Source organism: Gossypium hirsutum, chromosome D11 (assembly GCF_007990345.1).
Source record: "Gossypium hirsutum isolate 1008001.06 chromosome D11, Gossypium_hirsutum_v2.1, whole genome shotgun sequence".
NCBI lineage: Eukaryota > Viridiplantae > Streptophyta > Magnoliopsida > Malvales > Malvaceae > Gossypium > Gossypium hirsutum.
In genome coordinates, this window is record NC_053447.1 from 28093480 (window position 1) to 28116339 (window position 22860).

At 31.3% G+C, this 22860-nt stretch overlaps 1 non-coding gene across 1 annotated transcript; it reads right to left on the minus strand.

Annotated features, from left to right (window-relative positions):
- Positions 1–4162: 4162 nt before the first annotated feature.
- LOC121223865 (small nucleolar RNA R71) lies at positions 4163–4269 on the minus strand. Its single transcript, XR_005921331.1, has one exon. It is a non-coding gene; the product is annotated as a small nucleolar RNA R71 (small nucleolar RNA).
- Positions 4270–22860: the final 18591 nt, after the last annotated feature.

Consider the following 22860-nt stretch of genomic DNA (forward strand, 5'->3'; position numbering starts at 1 on the left):
ACTTTCTATCAAATAATATTTTTACTATTGTATTGTAGGAACTGTCGTCCGGTCAAAAAGTTGGACGCCTTCAACTTTTTGACATTACACATAGGAAGAAAGATGGAAACCCTATGACTCCTGAAGTTGCAGAAATTATGGTACGTTTGCTTAATACAATTTGACTTGTTTTAATTATTTATAGTGTTTATTTTCTAATGGTTTATTTCATTTCTTGTAATGCAAATATTGTTAAGTTATGTTGCATTTGTTTTTTTAATATATATTGCGTTCCTAACTATGTGATTTATTTTTTAGGAAAAACTAAAGGATAAAAAGGCGGAGTACGAAGCGATTGCTTCCAGTGATAGTTCTGTTCATATTGACGACATTGATAACCGGATTATCACTGAAGTTTTGGGTCCTGAAAGGTATGGTCGGGTTCGATTTCAAGGATATTTTTTAACCCATCCCAATATTTTGGATCCAGCTCGCAACAATACATGCCTTCGGGGAGTCAAACTCAAGCTGAAGTTCAGAGGTTAAGAGACCAGATGGCTCAGTTGCAAGCGACAACAGTTGAGCAAATTACACAACTTAAAGCGGAGGCAGCATCAAGAGAAGCTGAGGTTCAACGAAAGTATGAAGAACTCCAGCTGCAGCTTAAAGCAGATGCGGCAGCGAGAGAAGCAGAGGCTGCAGCAAGGGAAACAGAGCAGCATAAAAAGTACGATGAACTCCAACAGCAGCTTCAGAATATGATGAAGATGTTTCAGCAATCGCAACAGCCGTCGTCTTAGACTATCGTGTAAATATACTTCAATTTTGACTTTTAATTATCATTTTAACTTTTAACATTTTTCTAAGAATAATACGAATTTTATTTTATTTATTGATATTTATTATATTTTATTCGTTTAATCTTAAATATTATATAGATTTATTGCTTTCGGTTGGTTTAGATTTGGTTTCTTCTAATTTGTTTTTACAAGAAAGCTGAAAATATAATTTTTTTTACAAATCTGCCAAAGTTAGTGGCGTTTTAAAAAAAAGCGCCGCTAAAGGTAATGGTTTTTAGCGGCGTTTGTGGGAAAAGCTCCGCTAAAGTTCATGGTCTTTAGCGGCGTTGTTGGAAAAGTGCCGCTAGAGGTTATGGTCTTTTAGCGGCGTTTGTGGGAAAAGCGCCGCTAAAGGTCTTGGCCTTTAGCGGCGTTTGTGGGAAAAGCGCCGCTAAAGGTCATGGTCTTTAGTGGCGTTTGTGGGAAAAGCGCCGCTAGAAGCCTGTTTTGGTGTAGTTAATTAAATTATATATTTTACGATAAGAAAAATGAAATTTCATTATTTTAATAGCCTCTATATTTATATTTTTTTAAAGGATTAAAATCAAAATTTTATCATTTTTGGGGGTAAAGTGCAATTTTACCATTATTTTTAAAAATTTTTATAAACTATAAAAGGATAAAAGAGAATTTTTTCACTTTGGGGGGGTTGGGGTCCTTGCCAACCCTCTTGGCTTTACCCTTGACAATATCTTAAAAAACAGTTTGAAAGTCATCATGACTAATTACCTTGTGTAATTCTCCTAATTCTCACCCTCCTCCTAAGGATAGGAGAGTGTAATTGGACACAATGCAGTGACACCCACCAATTACAATGTTTTATCCAAACATATGTAATTAAAGCCATTACACAAAATCCAATTACTAGGTGACTTTTCAAACACAAAATGATATTTGATATCTTTAAATGATTTCTAATTAAAATAAACATTCTTTATAAACCAAAAAACATGTAAATTTAACTATACATTTCTTGAGATAGACCCAAAAATTTTGAGATATGTCCGTATGGATCTAAGTTCCATTTTCATAAGATGTATCAACCATATCAAAATTCTTAGAGATAAATTGTTTTACTTCATATAGCAAACCCTTATCATTGATAGTAAGTAAACTATCATCACGTACACAACAAGGAAATAAATTTTTGTCCTACTAACCTTCTAGTATATGCGTTGATCTATGATGTTTTCTGAAAACACCAAGTGAAGAAATGATATCATGAAATTTTAAATACCATTGGTAAGAGGTTTATTTCAATCCACATATTGACTTCTTAAGCTTGCTTACCAATTGTTCACCATCATTTTAGGAGAAACCTTCTAGCCATTTCATATAAACTTTCACTTTTAGGTCCCTATTAAGAAAGGTTGTTGATAGGTGCTAAAAGTAACATGTTTTAATCTCATTTTTAATATTTTTTTGGGTGATTATCCGATGTTAATGGTAAATTTTAGGCTCCTAATCCTTTAAATTCATGTTTTTTATACTTAGGAGAGCATTTGGGAGCAAAAGGAGCGAAAAATAAAAAATTAGAGCAAGTTATAAGAGCCACACGAGCTGGACCATTCCACACGGCTTGCACACACGATCGTGTGATCCACATGGGTCGCCACACGACCATGTGGCAGACCGTGTCGATTTCACGAATTGTACTCCAAACAATGAAAAACACGTTTTTAGGTTTTTTTGAGCATTTTAAGACCTATATATGAAAAAAATAAGAAGATAGGAGTGAGTCGTCATAAAATATTCAAGAAAACAACTTGAAAAACAACATTGGAGTAGATTCTGAAACAGATTTTCATCAAGATTGAAGATTCCCTTTTGATTTCTTTGGAGATTATTATGAGTTTATTTGTTTCTTATGGTTATACTGTATTTCAGATGTCTTTATTTGTGATCATGGACTAATTTTCTAAATACTTAGGGAGACGAATCCTATGATGGATTTTGTCGTTTGATTTTTACTTTACGCAATAAAGACTTAGTTTCTTATTCTTAATTATGTTTGCTTAATTCTTGGTTTAATATTTCTAGATTATTGATCCATGTTTGATGTGCTTAAATTAGAGGAGGAATATACCCTGTTTAAGAGTAGATCTAGCGTAATTAAGTGGAGTTGCATGCAATCCTAGAAATAGAACGATATAAATCTATTGGATTAGAGTCAAATCTAATAGGGGAATCCATAGATCGAGTTGATGCGATAATAGATGTTTTAATTAGAAAGAAATTTCAATTAATCAACATAGAGTCAATTGCTCTCATTCTTGAAGAGAGATATTAGCATAATTTAGGGATTTTTATGGATCAAGATACTAAGTGAAGAAATTTTGTAATTTAGATCGATAATGACAGATGAAATATAGGTGAATTCTTTCTTGGGCATTGTTTTGGTTTTTGGTTGTTAATTGGTTATTTTCCTGAATTGTTCTTTGTCGCGTTAGTAATTAATTAATTTAGTTAATTTTAGTTTTTAATCAATCACTCAAATTTATTGGTTAAATAATAGAAAGACTAGCACTTTTAGTCTATATAGGAACAATATCTTTGTTCATTGTAACTATACTATTAATTATTAGGTTCACTTGCGTTAGTTAGATTTTTAGTTGGTTTCGTGGACATCAAGTTTTTGGCGTCGTTTCTAGGGACTAAAATATTAGGAAAACTTTATTTATATTAATTTAATCATTTTTTATTTTATTTTAATATTCTTGTTTTAATTTAATTTTTACATTCTAATTTTTTGTTTGTTTGATTCTAACAAGTTTTTTTGGTTTATGATTAGAGGAAACCCATTGGAGCAGTTAATTTTTGAAAGTGAGATCGAGAAAACTGCTCGTAGAAATCGTAGAGAGGTTAGAGAAGAAAAGAAAAATCAACATATTTTAATAGACGGTCAAGAGGAAAATGATATTACTATAAGGAGAAATGATAATCAAAATAATCAACAGCCCTTTGCACCTCCTGCTCCTTATACTATGTATGATTATGCTAAGCCTACTTTGATTGGGGTTGAATCGAGTATTGTCAGATCAACTATTGGTGCAAACAATTTTGAGCTAAAGCCGAACACAATTTAGATGGTACAACAGTATGTTCATTTTGATGGGTAGCAAGATGAAGATCTGAATGCTAATTTGGCTAACTTTTTAGAGATTTGCGATACTTTCAAGATCAATGGTGTTACTAATGATGCCATACGCTTACAGTTATTTCCATTCTCTTTGAGGAGCAAGGCAAAATAGTGGTTGAATTCACTTCGATAAAGTTCTATCACGACTTGGTATTAGAGGATTGAGAAGTTTTTATTGAAGTACTTTCCACTGGCTAAAATAGCTAAGTTGAGGAATGACATCTCTTCTTTTGCTCAAATTGATTTGGAGACATTATATGATGCCTGAAAGAGATTTAAGGATCTTTTAAGAATGTGTCCTCATCATGGTTTACCTTTGTGGTTACAAGTTCAAATCTTTTACAACAGTTTAAATCCCTCGACCAGACAACTAATTGATGTAGCAGCTGGCAGAACATTGAATAATAAGACACCTAAGATAGCTCAAGATTTTATTGAGGAGATGACACTGAATAACTATTAGTGGCAAGTCATGAGAATGAAACAGATTAAAATAGCCGGTGTGTTTAATATTGATGCAGTTTCTATGTTAGCCAATCAGGTTGAAGCTCTTGGTAAGAAAATTGATGGTTTGAATTTTTTTAAGAAGGTGAATCCGATAGTGCAATGTGATGCAAATGGAGCAGGGATGATTAATTCAGAATGTTTACCCTTCGGTTCTAGCATGGAGCATAAGTAAGTCAACTTTATGGGTAATCATTCTAGACCAAAAATTTATTGTGGTGGTAATCATTTATCGCGTCATCGGGACGAGGCATATCTCTATGTGACGTCGAGACATGCAAAATTGCGTCATCTTGACGTGGCTGATGAGTGAAATAGGCATGTTTTGAAACTTTTACAATTAAGTCTTGATTTTTATACAATAAAATTGGAGGCCTTAAACACTACAAAATGTTTTGAAAATGTACATGCCTTGGTTTTAAATGATGAATTTAATTTTGTAAATATTCAATTTCATAAATGGTTTATCTGGATATTTTGTAAAATTTACGTTTAGGTCCTTAAACTTCATTTTGGAATTAAAAGAGTTTTAACAATTGTTTTAAGTTGAATTTTTCACAAATGATTCAATATAAAATGCCCAAGATACTTGTTGGATTAAATTCATGACTTACATGTTCTTTCGCCTACATTGTACAAAATGACAATTTTACCCCTGCTTATATTTTATGGTATGATGATAGATGAAGCATGTTTTAGAATTTGTATGTTTAAAATTACTTGTGTAACACCCTAAAAATATATGACCAAATTCTTTAAGAAATTATCATGAAATTAGTCCTAGTATTAGTGGTCAAAAGCTTAGTAGGAAGCCATGAGAACCAAGGTTCAACTCCCATTTTTTCACTTTTCCCTTTTATTTTTCTGCACTTAAGGAACAAAGGTTAAAGTAGCTTATGTATTATTTTTGGTAAAATATGGCCAAATAATGTGCATTAGCCTAATGTACAAGCTTTATCCTTTCCATCCCCTTAAGTAGAGATCCAAGTCACATTGGTTTCACTTCTTTTCCTTTAATTTTTCCTTGATTCCAGCCAAAAAGGGATAATTACCAAACAACCCTTATTTTTTTTTTCAAATTCCAACTAATAAACCACTTCCTAGCAAAATTAGGATTTCCTATTTGATCCTAACCCAAATTGAAACCCTCATTTTCTCTATTTTTTTCTCAATTTTCTCTACAAACATTCTTTTGCAAAATTCTCTCAAAGTTCTGACTGGAAATTTAGTTCTTGAAACTTAACTTTACGATCAAGTCCAAATCAAACCATTTATCATCAATCGTTGAATTTCGCACCATCAATTTTAAATTTCTATCAAGATCGGTAAGTTTTTCCCATTTTCCAATAGCTAGATCTCATCAATTCTGGAAAATTATTGTGTTCGTTAGATCTTTCAACCGTTACAAATCTTTTATGATATCATCAAAAACCCCCTAAATCTTGAAATTCGTCATTAATTCTTGCGTTTTGTCAATCGAAAGACCTGTGTAGGTAATCTGGATCATACTTGGACGTGAGAACCATCGTACAAGACCCCAAAAGTTAAGTGTGCGTTCTTTTACGAAAAATTAAGTCAAAATTTAAAACTGCCTAGTTGCATATGGCCTACCACATAGGCGTGTGGCCAGACCGTATGGATCATACAGCCTCACACTCGATTATGTCCCCTTTGAAACTCTAAAACTTCGCTTCTCACACGGTCTAGGACTCCCCACACGGCCTACCCACTAGGTCATGTGGCCATTGCTTTTTATTTTTCCTCAGCACGACATATCACACATAATCTAGGGCTATCTACACGGTTCGATCACACGGTTGTGTGGCCCTTGAAACTTAAAATTTCAATTTTAGCATATTCTTTATTATTTTGTTTAAATCAATCCCTGATTAATCTTTTAATGGCATTTAAAGAACTAGATTATGCAATTAGGTCCTGGATTAAGAGTAGAACACTAAGATTTATGGATGATTGAATTTATTAACTAAATTACTCTTAATTGATTGCTTGAATAGTGAATAATGAACATGAATTTTATGAATACCCGATTGAATGATCTGAATGCCTAAATTGTTGGAAAAATTGTATGCTTGATTTATTCATGATTGTCATTGATTGATTATGAGATAAAAAGTAAACAATATATTGATTGAATGTCTTGGAATGTATCTATATTTCATTTGCATGGGTTGGGTTGATATGATCGGAGGAAGAACCGATAGTATAACTGCATTTAATCATTTGTTATGTACTCACAGTTACAATGGATTCCAACTGCAACAGTCTTGTTATGTACCCACAATTACAATAGATCCTAATTGCGACATTTTCATTGTGCTCTCACGGCCCCTCTGATAGCTCTTATCTGTGAGATGGTTGTGTTTTCGCAATTATCAACAGCTTTTATCTACAATTACTCGAATCTAAATATGGTATTAAGTCCACAAATTGGAGTGATGGTGGAGGGAGTTTGGGGGAACTCTCAATTTTGGAGTGCTAGTGGTTGGGGGTGGGAAAATTAAGTTTTAAACTGATTTTTGGAATGACATATTTGTCAATTTATGCATACATGACTGAATTTACTTGATGAAACGAATTATCTGATTTATGTGAATATATCTTTTGTGAACAGTATGAATAACTCTGAAATTGGCTAAGTTTATTGTCTATGTTTGAGAATATTATTATTGCTTGACTAAAGTAGCAACATTGAATTACTGTATTCGAAATTGATAGATAATTATAACTAATTGTTATTCTTGGTAATGTTGTACGATGTTATTTAATGTTTAAAAGTATAATTGTATGATTTGGTTTATTGTAAAGGGAGTCACATTGAGCTTCCATAGCTCACTTCCCCTAATTTCCATATTTATAGATAATCCTTCAGGTTAGGACGCAGACACAACACTCGGAGGGTCTCGACTTTTGTTTCATCTTTATTTTCATTATTTTTATTACTTTTAATTCCTTAGAAGGTAGAGTTATTTTTCGTTTTCTTTTATTATGAATTGTGTTTTGGATTTAGTTTTAATTTAATTGTTAGGTGCATTTTATTCAGTATAGGTTATAAAATTTAGGTTATTATTTGCTAATATGTGATTAAATTGAATTGTTTATTTAAAAGACTTACGTTTTAATTCTACTGCTATCTCTAATAAATTAAACTAGAATATAAAATGTAAATCACCTGAATAGACTTAAGTTTACTTGTTTAAGCTTTTTTTTTGTTAGTGTGATGGTTGGTTTGCGGTGTGATTGGTGGTAGATAAGGAGAATCACGTAAGTGGCTAATGTGACGTTCTGGATTCGTGTCGGTTCGTCTCGGTCGAGCTTGGGGCACCAAAACCCCACTCAATTCCTGGTCCTCTTTTGAAATTTAAAATTTAGTCCCTATACTTTAATTTTGGGACATTGATTCCCTATACTTTTAAAAAAAAATCTTGGTCCCTTTGTGAGTTTTGCCATTAGAATTGATGATGCTACTGTTATAAAAAAGGTAAAACAACTCTTTTAACCCTTATGATTTACAATTTTTTGACAATTTGGTCCAAACTCTTTAAAAGTCATAAACAATTACAAAAAAGTATTATAAAATTTAAATACTATTCTTATTTTCAATAAAAATATAAGAATAAATAAATTTGTGAAAAATTAAAAACTCTCTAAAATTTAAAAATATAAATATTTTTAAAGTTTATTTAAAAAAATTTAAAATATGTGAAAAATATATGAATTTCCAAAAATTCAAAAAAAGAAGAAGAAAGAAAGTGTTATATACTCCATGAATGGTAATAAGGTCTCTCTAAGTTCTGAGTTATTAGTTCGGTCCATATTTAATCAAATTTGATAAGTGTTTTTTAAATTTTAGGTCAGTTTAATTATATATCAAAAATATTTTTATGTGAATTTAATTATAAAATATATAAATATTAGTGTAAAATATCTATAAATAATGATACAAACTCTATATTGGTTAGAATTAAATTTAAATAATGATGAAAATATTTTATATATTAATGATAAACAATATTTGTTCAAAATACACCATATTTTTAAATTAAATAAATTAACTCTTGATTTATATTGAGTAAATCAATATATAAATGATTTGATTTAAATAATAATACAAATTCTAAATTGATTTGAATTAAATTTAAATATATGGAGTGTTTTCTTGTTCAAAATATAAAATTTCAATACTTATTTTATTACCTTTGTATTTTGCCAAAATGGATCCATTTTTATATAAAATTCTTTTAACATATACGGCAATTTGAACAAAAAAAAAATATTAAATCTAATTAGAATCAATTTAGAGTTTGTATTATTATTTAAAAAATAATTTACACTAATTGTTTATATACTTTGAAATTAAATTTTCATAAATTTTTTTTATATATAATCAATTTGATTTATATTTTAAAGAACTTATCAAATTTGATTTAATATGGAATGAACAAATAGGTCAAAGTTTGGGAGACCATAGTACTATTCATGGAGTAAATAATATATTTTCTTTTAGAAAATTTTTTATGTTTTCATATGTTTCCGGATTATTTAAATTGAATTTTTAATTTTTTTTAATTTTGAAGATCTTTTAATTTTTTGAAAATTTAAATTTTATATTTTATTGAAAATATGAAAAAAATTGTAAATTTTTATTCACTTTTAAAGAGTTTAGACCAAATTAACAAAAAACTAAAAATTATGAAATCTAAATAGAGTTATTTTACCTTTTTATAACAACCCCATCATCAATTCTAATGATGCAGGAGAAACCAACGTTTTTAAATAAAAAATATAAAAACTCAATATTCTAATATTAAAATATAAAACTTTAAATTTAAATTTTAGAAAAATACATAAACTTTTCATATATTTAAACTCATGAAATATAGAATTATATGAGGTACAATTTCACGATAAAATGGTCCCACTTGGATTGAAATATATGAAAGCAAGCACTAACAAACTGGTTTTTAAAGTCATGCGCCTCATTCGAAAATATCCCTAAGTCGAGAAGTCCTGTCCATGCTTGTTCATCTTTGAAACTGCACCATGGCATCACTTCCGTAAACGACCTTTGTAGCACCTTGGTCTTGGCTAAACTCTAACGCGACAACGATAGCATTTGCTCTCGTAAATCCGCTGAATTTACCTTCCAAATTTTAGTTCAATAACAATTAGATAGAATTTGACTATGTAATTCGAATTTTGTTTAAAATATATTTTCGAAAAGTAATTCAGTATAAATCAATGAGTGTAAGATGTGATTCATGTTCAATTCATTCATAGAGTTGCAATCTCACTCCTATATTTCAATTTATATTCACTCTCCTACTAAGTGTTTTCCCTTGAAAGCTTACTTGTAAATTTATAAACTAAATAATTTACTTGTACAAATATACACGAAAAAAAAGTTCTTTAATGAACAAGGTAATTTCTGTCACATCCCCGAAAATGGGGTTAGAAGAATTGAGTTTGTGGTTGGTTGATTGATTGAATTTAAGCTTGAATACACATGATTGTTAAGTTTTGGTTGCATGGTGGATGATATGCATTTGCTTAGTGAATTATTGTTATAGATGCTTGAATGACTTGTCAAATACTAAGACAAACTTAAAATGACCAAATGGTAAGGTATGAGATTATAAATGTATGAGATGAAAATTTGACATGTTGAATAATATGAATTGTGACTTTAGGTTAGAGTGTTAAAGTATGTTTTAGTGTAATTGAGCATGATTTGTATGATGTTAGAATAGGAAAATTGGAAAGAAACAAGAAATAGTATGTGTGGATAGGTGACAATGTGTCATATGTATATTTTGGGCATGTTTTGTTATCTTTGCAATTGAGTCTTGAGTTTTGTGCCTTGCACTTGGTATCCTTAAATGCTATGAAATAACTTGAAAATTTGCATGATTAAGTCGTGTTCAGATAATTCCATAATTTTATTCTCAATTTCACAAAAAGGGTTTTACTAAATATTTTACTAAAATTATAATTTAGTCCTTAAACTTTGCTTTAAAAATTAAATGAGTTTTATTTATCAGCTCTGATATTTTCCTTCAATTATTGTCCTTATTAAATTTTTTTATATTGTACCTATGATTTAATTGTTGAATTATGAATGTTACTTATGTCGCATGTTAAATGACGATTTCACCCCTGATGTTGGTTTGATCAAGAGTAGCACTGCAAAAGCATGTTTTTTTTAGAGTTGTGTTTTACCTTGAACTATATGATTGATGAATATGCATGTATATATATTCGTGTGGTGTGATTGGTGGTTGTACAAAGGTCACGTAAGTGACTAATGTAACGTTCTGGATTCGGGTCGGTCTGTCAGGACCAGGTTTGGGGCTTCACATTTGGTTAGGTTTGTGAAACCGAGAGTGGTAAAGCCTATAGGTGTCCATGGGCCGGGTCAAGCTCAATAAAAAATTGAGGCCCATTTGCTAGGCCCGAGCCCAACCTGAAAAATGGGCTTGAAATTTTGCCCAAGCTCGGCCCAGATAAAAATACTAAAACTGAGCCCGACCTGGCCCGACTATCTTAATTTTTTTATATAATTTTTTTAGAAAATATAATACATCAAAAATATTAAAAACATTAAAATAAATATTTCCCAACAAATTTAAAATAAATTAAAAAAATATGTATACTTAAATAACACTAAGATAAATATAACTTAACAAGAAAATGTTAAAAATAGTAAGAAAATTAACAATAAAACAAGAGTTATACAATATCCAAATAGTGACTACAAAATAGTAGCAACATAATGGTGAAATGGTAGCAAAATAGTGATAAAAAATAAAATAATAAAAAAATAAAAAAAGTAAAAAAATAGTAGGTTTGTTTTCATATTCGGCCCGGACATGGGCTAAAAAAGCCTTACCTGATGCCCGACTCGTTTTCTAAATGGGCCTTATTTTTTTTTCCAAGTATATTTTTCGGGCCTATTTTTTTACCAAACCCGACCCATGGAGCATCTATCCTAAGGTCTCAGGTTCGAAACCTTGCCCCTTTTTTATTTCGTAATTTCCTCAAATACACCCCACAAATTTATATACATACGACTAGGTGTCTAAAATAAACAAGAAATGAGAAACATGCTCAATGGTTAAAGTGTTAGTCCTCCTAGAGATCCTAGGTTTGAGTCGCTCCTCAAGTTCGACAAAAAACTTCAAAAAATTGCATGTGTCGCCCCTAGGGTTTACAAACATTAGGAATTTAACCAATTCTTTCCTAATTAGAATTAATATCTTGCCCTTCCTCAAAATTCCAGTAGAATTAGAATTCCGCCATCTTTTTCTATTATTTTCTTAATTAGATTTTCATATTGTCCCATTTCAAATCCTAATAAAATTTGCTATCCATCTTTCTATTTATTCTCTTTTTATTTTCTTTCCCTTTTCTGTACACCATATTTTCATCTTAATATTGATGATTATTTTGCTCTCTCGAATCGAATCATCCTCCATTCGATCATTCTTTCTATCGATTTTGTAATCGTCATCAATAGCACACTAACTTTTCCAATAATCGATAAGTACATCTTGTTTCTGATGTTTAGATCCCTAATTTTTGTAATATTTCTATCTGACTCTAATCTTACGTTCGGTTAATCAATATTTTATGGTTCTTGCCAAATCTTTTTTTAATCTTGTCAAATCTTGAAACCAATCGTTAATTCGTGAGTAAATGTCGTTTGAAGGATCTAATTTAGGTGAACCAAATCAGAATCAGATATGAGGAACGTCGATCGAACCCTCGGTGAAAGGTGTATGTCTTTTCCCAAGCAAATCAATGGTGATTGCGTGTAGAATTAGGGCCACATGGTCTCCCACACGGGTGTGCGGACTACATGGCCATGTGCCTCTATAAACCCTAGACTAGTTTGTGAACCACATGGCCACTGCTCTTCCACACGGCTTGCCACACGACCGTGTCTCTCTAGAAGGGTAATTTTTACATTTTTGATATAGCCATAGCCTGTTACACGACTGTGTAACCCTTCCACACGACCTATAGCCTCCCACACAGCCGTGTGACCCCTATTTCATAGTTTTTCCTAGAATTTTGTGAATTATTCAGTTTAGTTCTTGTATAGTTCCTGAACTATTTTTAGAGATTTTATTCACTCAATTGAGTCCCTAATAATATTAATATGCTAAAGTTGGTGATTTGATGACTAATTTGCACCCTTATATGCATGTTATGTGAATGATACGTGCCTACTATTTTTGTATTACTGATAAACTATTACTAATTGTTTCTATCACTATATTCATGAATGCATGTTCAACATGCCTAATGTTATTGTTAAAATAAATACATGTTAAGCATGTCTACTGTTTTTGTACTATTCTATTACAAGCATGAAATATTGCATTGCATGGGGTGGGACGATTGAAAGGAGGAAGTACTGACAGTTTATTAATCTTCAAACACTGGTGGTTCATCCACAAAATATTGAAAGTTTATCTGCAAAAAATTTTATCTGAAAAAATTGGTTGTTCATCTACAAATTTTTTACTGGTAGTTTATCTGCAAATTATTGGTGGTTTATCCACAACACGGTGTGTAGAGATGGATGAGTTCTAGGAACTCTTACTGTGGTGTGTAGCGGAGTTTCTCAGGAACCTTTTTTTTATGCTTTCATTGCATTGACATTCATAAGCATATACATGCAAAACTGTGAATTCCGAAATATTATATTTATGTGTAGAATTAAAAAACCATTACACTAAATTGTTATACCATTGTTATTATTTTGAAAACTGTTATTGTGTAAGATTTGTCTATTGTTTTGCATTGATTCTTTTTTGATGGGATTCCCAATGAGCTTTTTATAGTTCACCCCCTATTTTTTCCATTTTCATAGATAAACCATCAAGCTAGGACGCGGACTTGGCATCTAGAAGGTATTGGCTCGGATTAATATTTTTATTAAAAAGTATTTAATTTTATAAATTTTGTTATTTGGAACTGTACTAATTTATTTGAACAATGGCATGGTACTTAAGTTTTGAGTTTATTTGATATGTACGTCATATAATTTGATATTAGGATGTTGAAATATGGATCTTGAATTAATTATGGATGAAATTTGGTTTCCAGTAAAACTATGTTAAATATCACTTTTTCGTTGCATGACTATGTAAACAAAAATTGAAATATATATTTATATTTTAAATTGGAATTCAACTTTTTCAAAATAATCATTAAGATCAATCGGTTTTTGAAACTAATTGTACATTTTGGAAACATGCTAAGTTTTTCTTAAAAAAATAAAGAAATATTTTAAACAATAGTTTTATAAACTCCGATTGCCACTAGGTCATTTCGGTGGCCATTGTAATCTTTTGAATTCGATCTTAACATCTATGCCAAGTTTGGGTGGTTACAATTTCTCTTTCTCAGCTACATTAAACCTAAACAAGTTTTCATATTGACTTTATCGTTTATACAATAAATATAACACCAAAAATATAAGAATTGAGAACGATAGTGTCCACAAGTGCACAGATCAAACTATAATATAGTCATACAATAAAATATCAGAAGTATTCTAAGGATTGTACCCAAGGGAGGATGCACAAATAATGAAAATACTTTTTACAATATTAAGTCTAAGTAGTAATAGTTAATTCCTATATTACGATGGATCATAAAATAGATTAAGAGGATTAAAAATAAATAACTAACAATAAAGAAAAAAAAGAAAGATAAACAAGTGAGTTAAATTGATAAACTAATTAGAAAGATTAACTTGCTTCAGGGTTTGCGACAAACTTTTGATTGGGGTTTTAGAGTAGATTAGTCATTGCTTCAAACAATTATTGTAACACTTCAAACTCGGCCTAAAAGTTTTAGCTTGAATTTGACGAGCTACATTAGCCACCAAAGTGATTCTCCATTGACTCCCAACCTAACCTCCAACACACCACGTAAGTCTTAACAAAAGTTGCGCTAATTTAAAGCACATCAATGGTAATAGACTTTTCAAACTACAACATAGTTCGCATAATAAGAAAACATATGAGTTCACAGTTGAGTTTAAGGCATAGGCTCATACTTATCAGACTTCACATGAAATCACATAATACAAGAGTTTGCTTAGCAACAATCAATATAAGTTCGCAAAGCATATAGGAACATATGATTACATACAAAGGAGCGGGTTCGCTAAATATGACTAATTCGCAGATATTTCATGCTTTTGCAAATAGGAAGACTTCGTAATCATAAGGAACATGCATGTAAGATTTATTATATTTCAATAGGGTTCATATGCATATATAGGTTCGTGTGTAATAAAATAATCATAACAGGGGAACGCATGAAATTAAGGTTCATAGCATGCAATAAACTATAATAACAAATCTAACTTGCATGTAAATAAAACACAGTACTCTCATGCATGGATATTATCAACTTTACTTATGAAATAACAAATATTTTAAACAGGATTCGCAAATCATTGTACTGAGAATTTAAATGTAACCAAATAGTTTAAACTTCAAATAATATTTTTATATTTCAAAAAGTTAGAAATATAACATTTAATTCTAAACCCATAACAATAATCCCATTGCCTTTAACCCAAGTTCGCCAACATCTACTCAGAAGCGTAGCCTCTAGAATTGTGTAACCCATTTCTCTGAAGTATCGGAAAAGTGGTTTCGGGGCCACAAATCTGACGTGTGAGTCCGTAAATATTATTATTTAATACTAAGTAATAATGTATGGTGTGTTGATAAAATTTTATTTGATGATTTATGTTAAATGAAAGAACAATTAGGTTTAAGTGCTATGACCTTAAAGTCAAGTGGTTTTAGAAAATGAGGTATTGGGACCTCGTTTCTATAAACCAAGTTGTAAATATTTTTATAAATATTTACGGATTGTTATTAAGGTTGTATTAAAGTTTCGTTAAGAAATTTTAATGTTTAGATAGTTAATTAATTAAAAAGGACTAAATCGTAAAGGATGTAAAATTTGATCACTATTAGATTTAAATGATTAAAATGGTAAATATACCACTTTTAATTAGTGGGATGACAATGAAGCTTTAAATTTTTGTTTTATTCATGATTAAATGTTAAAATAAGTAAAATAAATAATAAAATAAAATGTTAAAAATAAAGAAACATAATGTTTTCTTCTCCATTTGGTTGTTCATCGCTGAATGCTCCATGGAAGCATACTCAAGGTTCGGCCATGGTTAAACCTATGCATGGTAATTTATTTCTCACCCATTTCTAATAATTTTTATGCTTTTTAAATCATTGCAACTAGGTTCAGCAAGTCCGTACCTTCGTTTTTGAAATTGTTAAAGATTTTGAATGGTTCCATTGATGAATATTTGTAATTTTAGATGTTAAATGATGAATTTAAAATATTAATTGTTATTTAAAAATATTTTGTTAAGCGATTTTGATGAATTTACCGATTAGGGATTAAATTGTTGAAATAGTAAAAATACAAGGACTTGATGTGAAATTATTGCAAAAATGGAATGAATTGGAAGCTATTAATATTTAGCTAGTGTGAATTTTCAATAAAATTGGTTTATTTTCATGATTATGACATAGGGACTAAATTGAATAAAAATGAAAAATTAAGGTAATTTTGTAAAAATGTCAAAAAGGACTAAATTGCATAAAATAAATTGGTTTTGATTTCTAAATTAATGAATTAAATTAAATTGTGAATTTAGATCATGAATTAGTGAAAAATCAAGGAGAAGAGAAAATTACCAAATAGCCCCTATACTTAGTCATTTCTACAAATTAGTCAGGTAAGTTCGTAGTGATTAGTTATTTAACGTAATTCACTTGTGATTATTATTTTTGTTCTCTAGTTAATTGATTTATATATATATGTGAATTACTTCGGTTTTTAATATAACGATAAGTGTTGCAAAAACTTATGTATATATGAAATTGAGAAAAGATTACTAGTAATGTTTTTCTTTGATTTGTATTAAAGTTATATGCAAATGAGATAAATTTAAGTATGTATACAGAAATGAAGAAGTGTCATTGTTTGCACATCAGTGCCCCTGTTTGTACTTCAATACCCCTATTTGTACATCAGTGCCCTTGATTGTACTTCGATACCACTATTTGCACATCAGTGCCCCTGATTGTACTTTGGTACCCCTATTTGCACATAAATGCCCCTAATTGTACTTTGGTACCCCTGTTTGCACATCAGTGCCCCTGTTTGTACTTCGGTACCCCTATTTGCACATCAGTGCTCCTGATTGTACTTCGATTCCCCTAAATGCACATCTGTGCCCCTATTTGCACTTTGGTGCCCCTGATCACACATTCGTGCTCCTGATTGCACTTTGGTGCTCCTAATTGCATTTTGGTTCCCTGTTATGCATCTATGATGCCCTTGGTGTGGTGTAGTTACCCGAATATCTGAGTCAAGTTACTAGTTCAACAAGAATGAAAAGAAAAGGAACGGTAAGTATTCAAATGACTTATGTCATGAATCTTTGAAAAGGATTGAAAAGGAAATGTTCAATGAAAGTATAATAATGTTCATGAAATTGATGATTTCAAAATGAGGTTGTTCATGTTCAATGAATTACCATATGATATTTCAAGTGAATAATGTGTATATGCAATAACATGTGTAGCTGATAATGCTTAGACTTGTTCCAAGCTGATGGTTAGATTATATCATGCTTAATGCTACTATTATAAATTGAAATGGTAAGTGTCCAAATGGAAATATGCTTATTTTCATGAAAAGCTCATATGAATCAAAAGATGTGTTTTTTTATGAAATGGTTTAACATGTGGTTGATCCCAAAATAGTTATGTATAAATACATTAACTTGTGTATTGATGATGATATATGGGCTTGTGCCAAGTTTGTGTAATTGGTTGATGTTTATGCTTATGTCTTGTGTTATGCAAATGATACAAGTAAGGGAATGTAATGAAATGGTAAGTTCATAAATGATATGTAATATGATAATGTAAATGGATTGATGAGTTAAAGGGTTTGTTTGTATCTGAGAAATTTACTTAAGCTATGGATGAATTTATATAGGTCGTGGTTAAATATACTCATTTGTGAGTTGATAATGTTATTTAAGCTAAAGTAGGAAATGGAAGGTTTCAAAGTCGTATCAAAAAGGTTAATAAGTGTGTAATATGTCTTATAAAAATCCTACTATGCTAGAAATGTTAATTATATGTGGTGTTTATGGACGTACTCATTTTTGAGTTGATGATTATGGTTTGATAAATCTTGTGGTATTGGTATAGGTTTATATTTACCTTATAAAGTTCATTATTGAAATGAAATGTTATGTATAACGTTTATACGAGCTTACTAAGCATTCATTGCTTATGTAATTGCCTTCCCTTTATTTTACAGATTATCGAAAGCTCGATCTTTTTCAAAGCTTGTCGAAAATCTATCACACTATCCTGCTGTTATATAGGTTGTTTAGATGTTTGGATAAGGTTATAATGGTATGTATAGGTAGACTTGTTTTTGAATGTTGGTTGATAGTTTCGATTGTATATGTTATTCTGGTTGATGTACTTATGGTATTTTTGATGTCTTGATGGTAGGTGTCAATATGGCTAAGTTTTTATGTATGATTTAATTAGCCAATTTGGTATGTGTCGGTAAGATTATAATGTGGTCAGGATGAGTTATGCTTTGAGGTAGATATGAGCTATTTGTAATGGTATAAGTGTGAACAAATTTGGTAAGTTTGGTATGGAAATAGGTTAAGTGTGAATGGTTAAATATGCACATGTTTAGATAGGTTTGATGAATTGTGATTGAGGTGCCTTTTGGCATATTGGTTGTGTGGACGTTTGGTATAGATATTTGGTCATTTTATGCATGTTTTGGTATGTTTTAATGCATTGGTCAAGGGTGCAAATGGCTTGTAGGTAAATGTTTGAAGTGGGTGAATGAAATAGCTTGATTTTGGCCAATTTCTTGTCTACACGGCCTAAGACATGAGCGTGTGTCTTAACCGTGCGTCCCTTGTAGATTTTAAAGGTTGTTTTTTGAAGGTTACATGGCCTGACACACGGGCATGTGGCTTGGCCGTGTGACCCAAGTCAAAGAGTTACACGGGTTGGGACACGGCCGTGTGTCCCTATTTCGATTGTTATACGACCTGAGACATGGGTGTGTGTCTCAGCCGTGTGAGTAACACGGCTTGGCCACACGGTCGTGTGACCCCTCAGTGTGAATTTTTCTAACTTTTTCTTTAAGTTTTCATATGTTTCCAATCTAGTCCTAAATCATTTTTAAAGTGTTTTTGAGACCTCGAGGGCTCGAATAAGGATGATATGCATGTGTTTGAATGGATTATTCTACGATTTAAGAAATGTTTGGAAATTAAAGATTTAAGTTACGTTTTTATGGTAATTCTTCGTAACCCAATTCTAGCAACTGATATGAGTTAGGGGTGTTACAGATTGCCCCTCAATATGCATGTTACAGACACTGCAACATTTGCAGAAAGATGGCAAAGTTTGGCTTTGTCCTCTAGCACAACGATTATGCTAATTTCAATCCTGCACCCAAGGCATCACAATCGTAAGTTCAGATGAACTTAGTAAGAATCTGTGAAACAGTGTAACAATAATATTTCAAAATGTTCAAGAGATAAAATTTTTAAAGTAGAGATTTCAAACACCCTATTTATCATTGGCTTTCTGTAGGTTTCACCGGCGTGGTCGATACCTTGCCCTATTTCCGCAACTCACCACTAGCGGATGACCACCTCTGGATGTACTAACATCAAGAGTGTGAATATTGCAACTAAGGATATGGATTTGAGGCGGTTTTCACAAGTATACGGGTCAGGTTGTAATATATTTTGTTCACAACGAAACACTTGGTAAATATTTCGAGGATCGTACCCAAGGGATTGCAGTTTGGGGAAAACTACAATTAAGCCAATTACCAACAAATAATTACTAATATACTTGAGTCATAAATTAGTAGTGTTAATCAAGAAGCAAGATGATTATAATAATAAACTAAATAAATTTAACTAAACCTAAATCTACTCTTAGGTTCATGTATCAGCTTTTCCTATTCCTTGTTTTGACTACGTGAGTTCCTTTTAGTATAGATCCAATTGTTTTACCTAATTAATTATTAATGTAGAGTTCTAATCAATCAACTAGTCGATATCGTAGCAGGATCTTCCAATCTTCCACTAGAATAACGAGTCAGCAAGAATTACTTATCTTCCGACCTCACAATCTAGACTGGTTTGCGGTTCAGGTGTTCACTGATAAGCCATACCAATTTTGGGTTAATTCCCACCTTAATGACTTCCTAGGGTTGTCAAGCCTAGGGTTTAAGTTCTTCCTCTCCCAAACAGTTGATCTACTAAAAAACTCTATCAGTCAATCAATTAATTAAGTTAAAGTAATTGAAACATGCAAAATATGTAGAAAGCATAAATTGATTCTAACTTTTACACAAACATTTATCTAACAATGTTAAAGAAAGAAATATAAAGAAGAGAAAAAGGAAAAGAGATGCTCATGGATTTATCGATGGAAGCGTGGTTACGGAACAATCTCCTATTGCAAAAGTCTCACTTCGGAACAGGATCTTCCGAATACAAGAACATAAAATGTGTGTTTAAACTAAGAATGAAAGAAAAACCTAATAATCAAACCTTAAAACTTGTGTGTTTAAACTGATTAGAATGTCCTTTATATAGGCTAAACTCGGAATATTAAAGTTCCTAAATTATCCTTGAAATCCTTAGAGTTTGACTGGGACAAATACACCTAATTTCCCTCCAAAACGTAATTAAAACATGCAAGAGTTTTTGGGCTATGCAGAGGTTGGTTGCAACATAGGCTTGCGGTGTTGCAACATCAAAGTTCGATGTCGCAACATTGAAGGGCCGTGTCATGACATTGATGGCAGTTTCACTCCAGAACTTGTTTTTAGCTTTTTTCTTCGACGTTGAGACATTATTATCTTGGTGTCGCGATATAAGAATCAGTTTTGGCTCAAATTTGCATCTATAGTTCTTGATTTGTCCTACAAGACCATGTAACCTTATTTAGATATATAGAATGTAATAAAAACTACTAAAAATCATAAATTACTACTTTAACCATGAAAACCTAAATATATACTAAGATTCTTTTATTTAACTATTAAACAAGCTAAAGTTATGTGTAAAAAGTATGTAAATATAGTGTATTACACGGCAGATCACACCCCCACATATATTGGGAAAAAAGAAAATAAAAAATTAATAAGAAAATGACTTAATTTCTTTCTTTAAACAATTGAAAGTTAGTGAAGATGGATGCAAATAAGAATCTCACAAATATCACCATTAACATAAATCAAACAGATAAATCAAAAACAGATATGTGGTAGGCACAATCATGTGAACCAAAAACATTCGTTAAATAAAACTGTTAGCAATTCTGGAAGATTATGCACAAAGAACACTTAAGTCACATTAGTCTTCTCGGCTTGTAACGTTCTGAGGTTTAGGATAGTGTGATTTCAAAGAAAAATATGGCTCAAAACGGTTCAAACACTAGAAATAGTTAGGCACATGATATTGTTCCCTCTCTTTCCCCTTAATGTCCCATCCAAGGTCACCGCCTTTTGTCTTCCTCTCTCACCTACCTTATCTCTCCATGTAGGAAGATACAATATAATACTAACAACTATGGTTGACTTAATGAGTTTTGGTGCACTAATGACTGAGTTTTCTTACTTTTGTGACTCTCTATTTTGTCACTTTGACTTTTTACTCTTTTCTCAATTACAGTGCTTTTGTTTTTGTTCTATACTTTTTCTTCTCGATCATTCTTTGGGGCTCATTTTTGCCCGACCTAATCACTGTATCACATTGATTCTTCCTTTTATGCTCTTTTTTTAAACCACCGTGATCTATCTACCTAAACCCTTAATATCTATGGCCAGAGGTTTATTTTGTAATGTATTAAAGGACCAAGGATAGGGAAGAGTTCAAGTTTTCAATTTATGTGTGGTCCTTGGGTTTCAATTTTTGTAGGTTCATCAAAAAGGAGCTATCATGCTTAAATAAGGAGACTAGGGATTTATAGCATTAAGGTATAGTCATTTGAGAATTGGCTATTCAAACAATGCCTTAGGTCATCCTAAAGCATCCCACCGTACACAATTTCATTTATTGTTTGAATTAAACCGAATGAATAATAATCAATTCAAGCATTCTTGTCTCTACGACTATCTATAAACTTATATCTTATATGGCATCATCAAACATTCTTATATAGGTATTTCTAATCTATTACGCAATTTAACTAAGTAACCTAATAAATTCCCCTTAAAATTAATCAAATTATCTCATATCAATAAAACATTTCATGCTTGACAAAAATCATTACATGTTTCATTATTGTCAACCACTTTTCGCAGTTTAATATAATCCAAGCACCATGCAACAAAGCAATAAATTAAATTGCTTTTTTAAAATAAATAACCAACTAAAGCAAAGTAAACACATAAACTAATCCTCTGCACTTTCCTCCACACTTTAGAACATACATTGCCCTTAACGAAAAATAATTAAAGTGCAAACCAGAAAACCTCCCTGAGTAGGCTAGATCCAAGCTGTTATGATAATCTCGGGATTTGTGTGCTCCAAGCAGATGAAAAGAGTACTTAAAAAATATATACTATGAAAAGAGATATGAAATATAATATAAAGAAAATAAAAAGAAGAAGAAGAAGAAGAAGTGTTAATAATAGATGACAGAACGTCTAAAAATATTTAGATGAACTTGGGCTTTCAATGTTGCAAAGTGCATTCTATCTAGGATGTCACGTTATTAGGGTACGAAGTCACAACATCAAGACCAGTTTTTGGCTTCTTTGATTTTTTTCAGTTTTGTCACTCCATGGTATCTACACCTGCTGTGGGAAAAAAACTAAACACAAATAAGATTAATAAAATAAAATAAACGAATAAAAATAAAAATAAAAATAAAAACAAAATAAAATTTAAAACAGGGAATAGAAGTTCTTTTAAAACTGGAACGATCCGTGTTGCCACCATAGAAGAACTTCTAGCTGGTTCTCGACACTTTGATCCATCGTTTGTTCCTCTGTCGATGTATATGAACCAGCCCCTTTTGTCGCTTCTAAAGATGTTGCCTTATTTTCAACCGATATGACATTCACATTATGAGCCACTAAGTACCAAATCTGAGCCAATCCCAAATCATTTTTCGGGGTATTACTGCTTCAAGTTTCCTTCTTTCCATGTCGCGTGAAGTTTTGGTCACTCAAGCTTTGTTGCCTTTGTCAGATGAGAATGAGTCAAATTGATCGATCTCTTCAGCTGATACCTTCTGT